The sequence below is a fragment of the Xenopus laevis genome, chromosome 2S, assembly GCF_017654675.1.
Source record: "Xenopus laevis strain J_2021 chromosome 2S, Xenopus_laevis_v10.1, whole genome shotgun sequence".
Taxonomy (NCBI): domain Eukaryota; kingdom Metazoa; phylum Chordata; class Amphibia; order Anura; family Pipidae; genus Xenopus; species Xenopus laevis.
In genome coordinates this window covers 3,258,374-3,273,209 of record NC_054374.1, presented here as the reverse complement: position 1 = coordinate 3,273,209, position 14,836 = coordinate 3,258,374, and positions in this window count along the sequence as shown.

Genomic DNA, 14,836 nt, shown 5'->3' with positions numbered 1-14,836 from the left:
TTTGCTGCCGGCACCCGTTTTTTTGACGCCGGGCGAATTTTCGCGGGCGTTTGCCGAATTTATTCGCTGGAGGCAAATCGTGCAAATTCTCAGGAAATTCGCGCCTGCCAAATAAATTCGCCCATCACTACCAAAGTATATTACAGTAGGAGGCCTAATAGCCTGTTACAATGTTTCCATGATGTGATATATTGCACCTATTGAGTCTCAGTGTGTCTATTATCCAATCAAAGAGGCAAACAAATGACAGGTACATTGGATTTTTACTTCTATTTACTGCTGCTCTGAGCAGAGAACGTTCAAAACTGAGCAATGTGTGGAACATACTCCTGCACATTTAGAGCCAGCGATGTTAAATTGATAAGTTCTCTACCTCGTTATTCAACTGCAGTAAAACAATGACCTGCAAGAATCATGTGGAGCAAATTGCTTCTCTGAACTATGACAGGTAAGACTACAGCCACACTAAGATAATAACACCCAGCTACTTAAAGGGATACTGTCATGGGAAAAAAATTTCTCAAAATGAATCAGTTAATAGTGCTGCTCCAGCAGAATTCTGCACTGAAATCCATTTCTCAAAAGAACAAACAGATTTTTTTATATTCAATTTTGAAATCTGACATGGGGCTAGACATATTGTCAATTTCCCAGCTGCCCCAAGTCATGTGACTTGTGCTCTGATAAACTTCAATCACTCTTTACTGCTGTACTGCAAGTTGGACTGATATCACGCCCTCCCTTTCCCCCCCCCCAGCAGCCAAACAAAAGAACAATGGGAAGGTAACCAGATAGCAGCTCCCTAACACAAGATAACAGCTGCCTGGTAGATCTAACAACACTCAATAGTAAAAACCCATGTCCCACTGAGACACATTCAGTTACATTGAGAAGGAAAAACAGCAGCCTGCCAGAAAGCATTTCTCTCCTAAAGTGCAGGCACAAGTCACATGACCAGGGGCAGCTGGGAAATTGACAAAATGTCTAGCCCCATGTCAGATTTCAAAATTGAATATAAAAAAATCTGTTTGCTCTTTTGAGAAATGGATTTCAGTGCAGAATTCTGCTGGAGCAGCACCATTAACTGATGTGTTTTGAAAAAAACATGTTTTCTGATGACAGGATCCCTTTAATTATATTTAAAAAAAGAAACTATTATATACAGATATTGCACAGCAAGACTATAGTGTGCTTGTATATTACACGTCTACCAAATTCACAGATCCATTTGGGATATAGATCCCAGCACTTGTCTGATTAGTTTTCATAGAGATCCTTGTTGTTCAACTGAACCAAAACGGAACCCATAATGTCATGTGAAATTAAATTAGAACAAAGGAAATCGCTGTATATTGAAGGAAGGGTCAACACAACTACACACACAAAGTCCCTGTAAGGGATATCAAGGCAATGTGTAATATACTCTAGGGCTAGATGAACTAAAAAAGAAATAATATAAATGATCTCTTTACCCTTCCTCAGAATGGTTAATGGTTAATGTTGCAATTTAGAAAAGCCAAGAATGCAGAACATTCCTTTCCAAAACAATGAACTCCTTCAACATCACCTGGTCAACCCCAGAGCCTCCTGCTAGGCACAGTACAAGAGGAAAGCTGGTGGCTGGAAGCAATGCTAGTTGGGAAGCAGACATGAAAGATTGTAAAGTTCACCTCGGTCAGTTATAATTACATGTGAGCAGATCAACGATGCACCTCTGTTGTACCTGTGGGGTTACTGTGGATAACAGACACTGCAGCTCTAGGCACTGCTGCTCAATGTCTCATACTTGTATATCCTGTGAATAAAAGAAGTCACTAAATCAAGGGATGAAAGCATCATGTATAACTTTATCTACAGTTCAGGTCTGGATGTTAGTCTATTAGAAGGATATTAATTGAAAGTGCAATGCTTTACAAATACATTAGAGGCCATTAGAGACCAATGGCAGGGGAGTGAAAGATAAGATGCAACATTTATAGACTGGAGAAAAAACACTTTCATGTATTGTTACACAAACAGTTTTTCATGGTAAGAGCATGAAGGCTGTGGACTTCTTTGTTGTTATAGAAGATTTCCTAAATGTATTTAAAGGAACAGTAACACCAAAATTGTAAAGTCTTTTAAAGTAATAAAACCATAAAGTACTGTTGTACTGCACTGGTAAAACTGATAAATTTGCTTCAGGAAGACTATTGTAGTTTATATAAAGAAGCTGCTGTGTAGCCATGGGGGCAGCCATTCAAGTACAGGATACACAGTAGATAACAGATAAGTACTACTATAGTTTATATAAACAAGCTGCTGTGTAGCCATGGGGGCAGCCATTCAAGCACAGGATACACAGTAGATAACAGATACGTACTACTATAGTTTATATAAACAACCTGCTGTGTAACCATGGGGACAGCCATTCAAGCACAGGATACACAGTAGATAACAGATAAGTAATACTATAGTTTATATAAACAAGCTGCTGTGTAGCCATGGGGGCAGCCATTCAAGTACAGGATACACAGTAGATAACAGATAAGTACTACTATAGTTTATCTACTGTATATCCTGTGCTTGAATGGCTGCCCCATGGCTACACAGCAGCTTGTTTATATAAACTATAGTTGTATTTTAGAAAAAAAACATACCAGTTTTACCAGTGCAATGCTACACTACATTATATTGTCATTCCTTTACAACACTTTCATTTTTGGTGTTACTGTTCCTTTCAGAAAGGGGTATCTTTTTGCACATAAACAGTTGATATTATGTATGTAAGTTATTGTTACATCATAATAAATATGTTTGGATAACAAAAATGTAAACCAAACCCATTGAGCTGTGCATATGTAGCACTTTATAAATACAAATATACATACATAAAGCTAGAACTGACCCTGAGCTGAAAGGTAGTGCCCGGCTCCTGTCTCTCCATTCAGGACTGATAATTATCCCACCATGTCCTAGATCTACTCCAGACACCCACCCTTTAAATCACATACCCAACTTATGTTCTCCATTAGTCTAAACATCTCTTCATTACTGTGACACCATTTATCACCTCCATGAAACCCTAAGAGAAAGGGAGGAATGATCGCTCAGCTGTGCTGGAGGCTCCGTGAAGAGAACTAAAATCTGTGCTGCCTTTGTCCTAGCTTAGCCTGTAAAAAGCTCTAGTAGTCAATCTCAAGAAGCAGAGATGGAAGAGTTGTTCCTCAAAGCTCTTTCAAACCCAGATTCTCTAAGCTGATACTGTGGTTTGTTGGGAAGCTTAAGAATCACCCATTCTTGCACCTGAACAATGTTCTTTCTGCTCTGTGATGAAAATGAACCCTTCGATTCCACATTTCCCATGACATTAAATCACAGGGGTCTCAGTTTTTCTTAGCATGGTCTTTTATGTTGGTTACTTTTCATGAATTTCATGAAATCTGCACGGAGAGTGGACTTCGTTCTAGAACAGTAAGCGATCATTCAACGCCCACTGTCTAAGTGATTCAGAAAGCTGCTTCATCTTGGGGTCATGACTAGTGAAGTGACAACTTAAAATGATGAGAACCAGCCATTCACAGCATTTTTATTGTTCAGTACAAAAAGTCTAAATGGCTACAGGTCTACAGAGACAGATTGTTTTAGCAGTTTAGCCAATGTTTGTGAGATGTGCAGTTATTTTTAGTCTCTTTCTCTGGTCTGTTAGTTAATGACTTGCAAGTTTCTGGCAAAGGGTCTGACACAGAGAAAGTAATCAAGCAGATGAGTAACACAGATTTTTTTTTGGAATTAAGAGGACTTGTAAGAACAATTTTAATTAGTTTTGAGAAGGATGGGACACATCACAATTAGCTACAAATATAGAGGTCATATACAGGGATGGGACACATTGCAATTAGCTAGAAATCTAAAGGTCACATACTGAGCATCTTGCAGCAGCTTGAAGGGAAGCAAGTCATGATTGGGAAATTAAATATCATTAAAATACAAGATTCTAAGATATTTTTTGAAAAATATGATCTAAGCTATGCATAATATGTTTCCAGACTATATACAGACTGAGCCACATTTCCCTTTTCTCTACTTCTTAACTATTCCATTTCAAAAATTGCCTGTATCTGCCCCTTTATACTGTTAGGTAGTGATGGGCGAATAAATTTGCCAGACACTAATTCACAGCGAATTTCTGCATTTCGCCGCAGACTAATTCATTTGCAAAACTGCGACTACAATTGGCCAGCAAAAAATCTGACACACAGAAAAAATTGGCATGCGTCAAAATTGTTGCGCGCATAAAAATCACGCAGGTCACATTTATTCGGACGCCCATCGACTTTAATGCATTTGGACCAAATAGTCGCATCAAAATTGATGCACGTCAAAATTAGTTTGACAGCCATTAAGTTCAATATGTTTTGCTAATTCGCAGAACAGATTCGCCCATCACTACTGTTAGGTTGCAGTCTAGTCTAATGAAGTATCTGACATTGTGAGATCTCTCAATTATTAACATAGAGACCAATGGGCAAGTTCACTAAAGGGCAAATTTTTGCCTGTGAAGTCTTAGCCGCACTTCATACCACTTTGCCAGGTGCAAATTTGCTACCAATACCCTAATTCACTCAAATGCAAAGTTGTATCTCTGAAGCCGAATGCTGGCGAAGTTTCACTAGTGTTAATTCGTCAGGATGAGAATTTCATTGCGAACTTTCTATAGCATTTATTTCTGCCTAGCGGAACTTCTTTAGTACTTTAGTACATATAGGTTGTATGGATGTCTTTATTATTGAGATGTTGGTGCAAATGCTTGAAGTGGCCACTTATAGTGATGGGCGAATTTGCGCCGTTTCGCTTCGTCGAATCTCGTTTTTGACGCCGGCGTCCGTTTTTTCGGAAAATTATTTTTGACGCCGGCGAATTTATTCGCTGGCCGCGAGTCGCGTAAATTCGCCGCGAATTCACGCCTGGCGAATAAATTCACCCATCACTAGCCACTTATTATTGCAAATGTCCAAGGAAACAAAATAAAGACAAAAGAGATTCTCTAATGCCCTAGACCTGTTCCCACCCTAAAACAAATGGCGGAAAAAAAAAATGTTAACACAAAAATCTTTAATAGTTGGTACTTTTGAAGGTAATCCCACTTTAAGATTGAGGAGGATGTAGCTTCTTATCAGTTCGCCAGGTCTAAGGTGGTGAAGGAAATTCTGGCGAAAGCGGTAACATTCTGTAAAAAAACTGCAAAACTGCGCTAGCGACGGTCACTTTCATTAGGAAATTACTCCTGTTAGTAAATTGGCAATGTCCTTGCAGATGAGATTTCTGGCAAATTTTCGCTAGCGATGGGCACTTCGCCCTTTAGTAAACCTGCCCCATAGAAGGAGGTTGATGAAAAATCATGTTGACGGAACATAAGAGCCATAGCTCACTTTCTCAGAGCCCTGGTGTATTCTATAGCATACCTTATGCCAACTGGTGCCCCATCACATCTCCAAATGTGTTGGCTACATCACAAATGCATTCATAATATGAATTCATCCAGCATTGAGGTCATTCAGTTGGACCTATAGCACTGCATTCTCAGATAAACCTACAGAGAAATCTCCTTCACACACACATGAAGAATAGACAGTGTAGATGTTGAGGCATTGTACATACTGATTATAGAGGAGCTCAGAAGACATGTGCCTTTAATTCCTCCAGGCAGTTTTGTAACCCCCCTCAATTGCTCGCCTGTTAACGTATGACAGAGGTACATTGCTCAGACATCTTTGCTGGCTGACTTAACTTTGATGATTGTCATGATTATTTGTAGCCTTTCCTAGAACATTTCTTCAGAGAAAGCAAAGTGCTCAGGGCAAATCCTAATGTGCAGAAATTTCCGGCTCTGATGGAGTAATCATGTGTGGTTTGATGTATATCAGACAAGGGCAGTGAAAACAAGACAATGATGTAAAAGAAATACTGGAAGGATCTACAGTCACCATAGGACGTCTTGGAATTCACAGTTGCAATACTGGATGTTCTACATGAAACCACACTCTGCTAATGCTCCAGATATAGTATCCCTACCAGAATATCTGTTATATGGAAAACATCAGAATAAGTACAAAGTAATACATGATCAGAGCAAACTAGGTCAGCATGGCACATTTTATCTTTAATAATGTATATATATTCCTTTCACTTAAAGTCAAGCTTTCTGATCTATCATTCCTGGCTGAGCTTTTACACTGGATTTACTCCATCCAGGATCTTGGTACAAATCAAAACACTCCATATAGTGATCTATCTATTGCAATACAGCCTCACAACAGATGTGTGGATGCACCTTGGACTGGGTTGTTTAGTCATCTGATACTTTAGCACATTGCTGGCATCCATATAACATACTCCATATACTCCATAACTCTCTGACCCACTACCAGTAGAATTCTGGAAGGTCACGTGTTCCTCTTAAAAGCATGTCACCTTGGTAAGTGGCCCTGATTCATATGTAATGTGACACTTCATCAGAAATGTTCTGTTTTTTTAATCAAGTGGCTCTCACGTTTAGGAACAAAATAGACTATCTGTTGTTTGTTTTTCTCTGTTGATAATTATTTTAAGAAAAAAATCAAGTATATACCATCTCCTTATCTTCATTAACTCTATTTTTTTAAAAAAATCTGCATGTTATATATATATCCCTATTATAAACAGCATAGTCCTATATCGTACATAATGCATCCATGTATAAGTGCAAATATGACTTATTATTATTATTAGTATTATTAGTATTACAGGTATGGGCCTCGTTATCCAGAAAGCTCCAAATTTCAGGAAGGCCATACCCATACTGGTCCCATTATTTAAAGGAGCAACACTCTCAACCTGCATCTTTTTGCTATTAATATCCTTTAAAACATTGTTATGGTCATTCTTAGCCTCTGGCGCAATGTGCTCCTCAATTTCTATCTTTGCTTTCCTGATTGCTGATCACTAGATCCAGAATAGCATTTTTTCTGGTTGGCTCCTCAACAACCGGTGCCATAAAATTGTCATGTAAAAGTTTATAAGCTTGTTCCCATTAACTGATCTGTCAGTACTGTTGCTCCAGTCAACATCCAAGTAATTAAAATCTCCCATTATCATTACTTTCCCAATCTAGAAGCCTTTTTTATTTGCATCAGGAGCTTAGCCTCCTCCTCCTCACTTACATTAGGGGGTCTATAGCGACTCCTACAATTCATTTGCTGGACTCTTTACAATCATTATAGAGCTCCATCCATAAGGCTTAAACCATCCCCTTACACTAATACACTGGCAATTGTTTTTGGCCTCTTATATTAAAAGATTGAAAAACATAGCACTTAGGAAATAATATAATCGGTAATGGAAATAACTGCTGTTTTCTTTCAACCACATAAAAGGGTAGATATAAAAATGTAGACAAAGGTTAAATATGCGTTGCACATCACTACAAATAAATATGGTTCCAATATTTTACATATTAGCATCTTCTTGTAATTCATTACCATTCATTGTTGCACACAGGCTTATTGCACTTCTTGTAGATATTTGCGTGGTACCCCAGTTGAACTGCTGTGCCCCCCAGCACAATCATAGCATTAAGGTTTATTAGGCCCATAAAACCATTTGCAAAGTAGTAACGTTTTGGAATGGGAAAGAAAGAGAGAAACGTTATTTTTTTTGGCTCTGAAAACACACTTTCCCCGTAAAATAAAGAATAAAAAAAAACCTGAGTGCTTCTGCGGATAAATAATTTAAGGGCAAGATTGTTCTTTTTGTAAAGCAGTGTGGAGAAAACATACCAAGGTGGATCAGCACTGAAGAAAAAATATCAGGAACAGAAAGAGAGAAGTTGCTTTTATATGAAAGAGAATACTGCAACACAGACTGGTAGTGATGGGCGAAAACGGCGAAAAATTTGTGAAACGGCGTCTCGTTTTTGATGCTGGCGGCCGTTTTTTTTTATGCTGGTGACAAATTTTTTTTTACGCCGATGAAACGCGCAAATTCACCGCAAATTCGTGCCTGCCCAATAAATTCGCCCATCACTACAGATTGGAATAAGTGTAGAAGTTTGCTTTGACATGCTGATAAAACTTGACATAGTATTTACTGTTTCTTACTGGCTGGGGGAAAAATGTGTCCCCTGCAAAATTTTCTACCTATTCAGGTGGATGTGTTTTTAGTGACCAGACGCTGCAGAAAACTAAGAGGTTAAAAGTGAACAAAGGTCTAAAAAGAATGTGTCTAAAAATGTTATATTATACAGTATATATTGAAGTCTTAGGGGCAGATTTATCAAGGGTCGAAGTGAATTCGAGAGAATTTACGAAGTAAAAAAATTCGAAATTCAAAGTAATTTTTTGGATACTTCGACCATCAAATAGGATACTACGACTTCGAATTTACTTCGAATTTGATTCAAAGTAAAATAGTTCGAATAGTCGATGATCGAAATACTGTCTCTTTAAAAAAACTTCGACTTCAATACTACGCCAAATTAAACCTGCCGAAGTGCTATGTTAGCCTATGGGGACCTTCTACAGCATTTTTCTAAGTCTTCACACATCGAAGTACAATCGTTCGATCGTACGCTAAAATCGTTACGATTTTACTTAGATCGTTCAATGGCCAAATTCAGTGAACAATACTTTGACTTCAATATTCGAGGTATTTTAATTCGATGGTCAAATTTCGAAGTAGTTTACACTTCGAAATTCGACCCTTGATAAATCTGCCCCATAGTATCAGATTGAGGTTTAGCAGCCCTATAACATTAACATTCCAGGCCTTCATCATGATATACAAGAGCTCCTTCATTTTTAAGTGTCAGTGACACTGCACATGCTCAGTGCTGCTATTAAAGGGCCAATTCACCTTTAAGTGCTATAGAATGGTCAATTCTAAGTAAGTCCAGCTTTTAAATGGGAGTCACAGACCCCATCTAAAAACAAATGCTCAGTCTAGACATATATTGTTATTGATACTTTTTATTCCTCATCTTTCTTTTCTCCTTTTCATATTCCAGTCTCTTATTCCACGCAGTGAATGGTTGCTAGGGGAATTTGGACCTCAGCAACCAGATTGCTGAAATTGCAAACGGGAGAGCTGCCAAATAAAAAGCTAAATACATCAAAAACCACAAATAATAAAAAATTAAAACCAATTGCAAATTGTCTCAGAATATCACTCTCTACGTCATACTAAGGGGCAGATTTATCAAGGGTCAAATTTCCAAGTAATGGGAGTTTTTTTGAACTCCTATAACTTCGAAATTTTAGATCGAATTTGAATCGTAAGAATCGAAGTAACAGCGCATTAGATCGAGTTCGATTCAACAATTTTCCAAAAAAAACTTTGATTTTTCAAAGTCCACCAATTGACTCCGAATAGGTTTTAGGAGGTCCCCATAGAGTTTACAGTTCGATCCTATTCACCTGAATTTAAAAAATTCTAATTTTTTATAGATTTTAATTTGTCGTTTTTTTGAGTTTATGGAACTTTTTAGAAACTCCAATAACCTTGAAATTCGACCCTTGATAAGTCTGCCACTAAATATCTACTTCTATCTATATCTACCAGGCTGTAAGAGTCTTCCGGTATTTCTATTTGGGGAAATAAATATATAAGTATGCGTTGATGAGCAGCGGTAAAAAAAAACAGGTATATTAACCTTTAACCAATGTAAATGTATGGAAACTTTGATTTATGTTACAGCATACCCTTTAACCTCAAAGCAAAGTGTATTTTTTTTGTTATTATCTTTAGAAATAGAATTTTCCTGCAGTTGCTTATTTCCCTTTGCTTTGCATGTTTTATTCCTACAAATAAATCACAGGCCCGGTTTTTATTTCAAGGGTTGAGGTGTCACTTCTGAAGGATTCAGTCTTCCCAGTGAGATCGTTTCACTTGCAGATTTAATAAAACGTGAAAAAAGCCCGAGGCATCAGAGACAGATGACGGAGGAAAAAGAGACCCCAATTGAAAGAACGAGGGAGGGGGGGGGAAGCCTCTACCTGTCAAGAAAGGGAGGACTCAGACTGTGAAGTAAATGAAAACGCTGGTAGTTATTTTACGGATGCCAAACTCTTACTGGTGAGATGAGCTGCCATCCCCAGAGGGTTATAGTAATGTTTATGGCAGGGGATAGAGTACGATCCCATTGTTTGTGGATATGTATCCTGTCCATCCCCATTTGTACTTCTCTCCATAATAAAGATGTGGTTGCTTTATATGTGCTCTGTCCATAAATGAGTTGACTATATAATAAGTTTGTAGCTTAAATATAAACTAGAAAAGTGAATCAAGGTGCCCTCTCCTCCAGATGAAATTCTAAGCACCTTAACCTTCATTTGGTAATTTTTTTATCTTGGTACAAAAAGACAATCAAAGTCCGAATTTATCGCAATGTTATCTGAAAAAAACTCAGACCAAATCCGCACGGGTTTTACATTTTCCCAAAAATTTTGTTTTCAGGAAAAAAACTGAATTTTACAAATTTTTCAGAATTTCCACCCTAAACTTTTCATATTTTTTAGATTTTTGCCCGAAAACCCCCCAAACCTTCGAATTTTTGCATGAAACCCAGGGCAGATTATAAAATCTTTGGGACGTCTCCAATTCACTTATATGCAACCTCGGCAGGTCTGAGATGCGGATTTTCAGATTTGGATTTTTTCCATCCTCGGGGTGTGATAAATTTTGAAAGATTCGTGTTTTTTTAAAATTCTGATTTGGAATTTTTGCATTTGGAGTTTAGTAAATAACCCCCGAAGTGTAAATGAGCACTGAAATGGCCTACCAGGATACTGTAAAAAACTTCCTGAGGGTAGTGATGTGCGAATTTGCACCATTTCGCATCGCCGAATTCACAAATTTCCAGCGAAACGGCAAAAAATTTGCGAAATGGACGCTGGCGCCCATTTTTTTTGACGCCGGTGAATTTTCGCAGCCGTTTTGCGAATTGGCCCATCATTACCTGAGGGCCTTTTGACCCAAACATTTGTCTATGTGTAGGGCCATTGCACATTCCTATATGAGAACAGAAAGGAAAAGTAGAAGAAAGAAAGATAAAAGTATGTAAATAAAGAAGAGTGAATAAATAAGGTGAATAAGGTGAGTGGAGAGTGGAGTAAGTTAAGTCTGGAGAGTGGGCCAATTGTCTAAGGTTTTCTGGTGGGTTCCTGGCACCCCAATCTGAAACTGAATACATATAAAATAATGTATATTATCTATACCTATACATAGGGAACTGTCTCTAAGTGGGTTCCATGTTCCATCTAGGAAGAGGGTACTGCCTATTTCATGTTGCAGTCTATAGACAAAATTATAACTAACACAAAGTTTCCAAAGATTCCACTTCAAATCATTTTCAATATTGAGACCATCTAGATATTTATTAAAGTATATCCCAAAACAGTGATGTAAAGTAACCGTTCAGTAAGTTTTACTTACTTGTGGGTGTTTTAGTTGGAAATAAACATAATTGGAAGTGATGGAACACAAGCTACATCTTATCCCTACTATGTTTTCTTTGTAGACCTACTGTATCTACTGTATCTAGAGTCCACAATGCTCCTCTGCAGACGATCCATAAGGTAAGGCTGTATAAGAATCAACTTCATGTATAGTAGACAGGGGTTATAGTAATATAAATGGGTAGGATCTATCTGAAGTTCTAGTACAGTATGGTTTTAGAAGGTAGAGATCAGTGGTGCATGAAGGATTGAGGGTATAGAGCCCCCATAAGTGAAGCTATAAAAATGAATTAAAAAATAGATATATATTCACATCAACATCATTTAACTTACAGGTTCAGGTGTTCCTTATGGCAAAGGGTCCTTTGCCGGCCAGGTTGCCTATATTCAATACACGTGATGAGCTATGAGCCCCTTCTTATTGTCTGTTCATGACGTATTTATAAATGGAGTGCATCTTTCTCTTTAAAGGAGAAGGAAAGGCTTGGTGCACTTGGGGATGTCAAATGTTAAGCACCCCCAATTGATTTACTTACCTGAAACCCCAGGCTGGTGCTCCTATCGGCAGAAAACTGCCCCGGCCCGGGGTTATACCAGTGAGTACCACAAAGTGATTCTCTTCCGGCTTCTTCTTTCTTCAAATTTCCCGGGTCAAACGCATGCGCAGTTGATAGAAATAGCCAAATTTTTAGAACAAAAGACCTGTGGCAATTCTTTTAGGCTGGAAGGCAATGAGGAAAGGAAAGAAAATGGGTGGATTGTTTATGTCCGTCTGGGGGATTTGGTCAGCGCCGGATTTCAATGACGGGCGCCCCTAGGCCGCGCGGTCCGACCAGGCGGCCGCACGGTCCTAGCGCCCACCTCACCTCCCCTTCCCAGCGCGCCGGCGAAAAAACACCGGTGCAGCTGCTGTAATTGAATGGGGACGCACACGTCCCCATAATGCGGCTGGGCGGCATCACGCCCCTATTTTTTTGCCGCCCTAGGCCCGGGCCTATGCGGCCTTGCCGCAAATCCGGGCCTGGATTTGGTGCACAAAATGCATTGGGTTGTGTGCCGAGTCTTTCAAGGAACAATTTTCAGTGTGAAAAGGTTCAATAAAAATTCCAGTTAAATTTAGGCCTTACATTTGTCACAAGAAGACAGCAGAAGGTCTCAATGAAATTCTTCTTTCAGATTCTAACTATTTTCAGGTTCTGTCTAACCTTTACATAGTTACATAGTTACATAGTTAAATTGGGTTGAAAAAAGACAAAGTCCATCAAGTTCAACCCCTCCAAATGAAAACCCAGCCCCATTCACACACCCCTCCCTACTTTTAATTAAAATTCTATATACCCATACCTATACTAACTATAGAGCTTAGTATCACAATAGCCTTTGTATTATGTCTGTCCAAAAAATCATCCAAGCCATTCTTAAAGGCATTAACTGAATCAGCATCACAACATCACCCGGCAGTGCATTCCACAACCTCACTGTCCTGACTGTGATGAACCCCCTACTCTGTTCCTTTAAATGAAACTTCTTTTCCTCTAGTCTGAAGGGGAGGCCTCTGGTACGTGATTCTCTTTATGGGTAAAAAGGTCCCCTGCTATTTGTCTATAATGTCCTCTAATGTACTTGTAAAGTCTAATCATGTCCCCTCACAAGCGCCTTTTTTCCCCCAGAGAAAACAACCCCCAACCTTGTCAGTCTCCCCTCATAATTTAACTCTTCCCTCCCTCTAACCAGTTTAGTTGCACTTAGTCTCTGCACTCTCTCCAGCTCATTTATATCCCTCTTAAGGACTGGAGTCCAAAACTGCCCCCATACTCCAGATGAGGCCTCACCAGGGACCTATAAAGAGACACAATTATGTTTCATCCCTTGAGTTAATGCCCTTTTTTATGCAAGACAGAACTTTATTTGCTTTAGTAGCCACAGAACGACACTGCCTAGAATTAGACAACGTGTTATCTACAAAGACCCCTAGATCCTTCTCATTTAAGGAAACTCCCAACACCTTTGCAGGTTCTATTATTTTTTTTCAGTGACTACATGTTCCTGAATCAAGCAGTTGTCTGAGGGATTGTACTGAAGATATAGTTTGCCCTTACAAAGTAGGCACACGTTATAAAAACACTTGAAGGTTGCCGCCACAAAGAAATGAAAGGATTTTTATAAAGAGTGAACTTGGGTGACCTGGAAAACAGAGTCAACAGAGCACCACAAAGATCTCCTAAAATTTTGCTGGAAAAAAATGTGTAGGTCAACAGTAAAGAGCAGTTCTTAGAAGGAAACATTTATTATGGTCTTGACAGAAAAGCTAATAATCTAATAATCTACATCTACAGAATCAAAACCAGAAACCTTTTAAGAACTGGCACTTTGAAACCCCAGAATACACTTTGGAAATAATGCATAATCACATGTCAATGACTTTTTTTATAACAGGAGTACCTGAATTCTGTGCTGGACTTCTTGGGGAGCAGTGGCCCGGGGTGGGGTGGGGGGAGTGCAGTTAGGGTGAGATTTGGGATTGGGTGAGAAAATATGTATTTGCTGTCCTAGATGTTCTTGAAACTATGACTTAATGACTGATACTGCAATATAAGGGGGGCTCTGAACAAAAGTTGGGTTTTTAAGGGTTGAACTGGCAAAAAGTGGGTCCTTCAAATGGGGCTTGAACTGAAATAGTTTGACATCCATTGCTTTATATTTAATTTTGCAAAATGATTTTCATAACAGGACAGGGTCAATCCCATTTATTCTTTTATACACAACATAGGTGGGACCTGATACTTTTTAATTTCTTGTCAATTTACCTGGAAATGTTTCATGTTTTTACTCATGTTGCCATATACTGTAACTTCACCACCCACTTCTTCTAAAGTAGCTCTGAAAGGACTTCTCCGGCCCTAGCTACTCCAGATCCCATCACTTCTCCGGCCTTTGCTACTCCAGATCCCATCATTTTCTCGGGATGAAGAACTTCTGTTTGGCAAAATGAGACCATCTATGTTTTACTGAAAGGCAACAATCTGGTCAAAGTCATAAAGGCATTCAAATAATGGACAATTTACTACTTCACTGACAGTTCCATTAACACTTCGACAGCTCTTCACTTCTCTCCAATTTCACTGGGAATTATCAATTTATCCGGAAGATTTATTAATACACGTTAACAACACTGAAGGATAATGACATGAGGGGAATAGTTAATCATTGATAATCTGTGATAATCAGTCATTTTATAAATACAGTTTTATATTTTCTCTGGATTTTTTTATATAAAATCCATTAAACCCAGAACCTGAGCTCATTTAACTGACCCCAATTATGTTACAGGCGCCTGAACATTAACCAGTGTTCTCCCACATCAG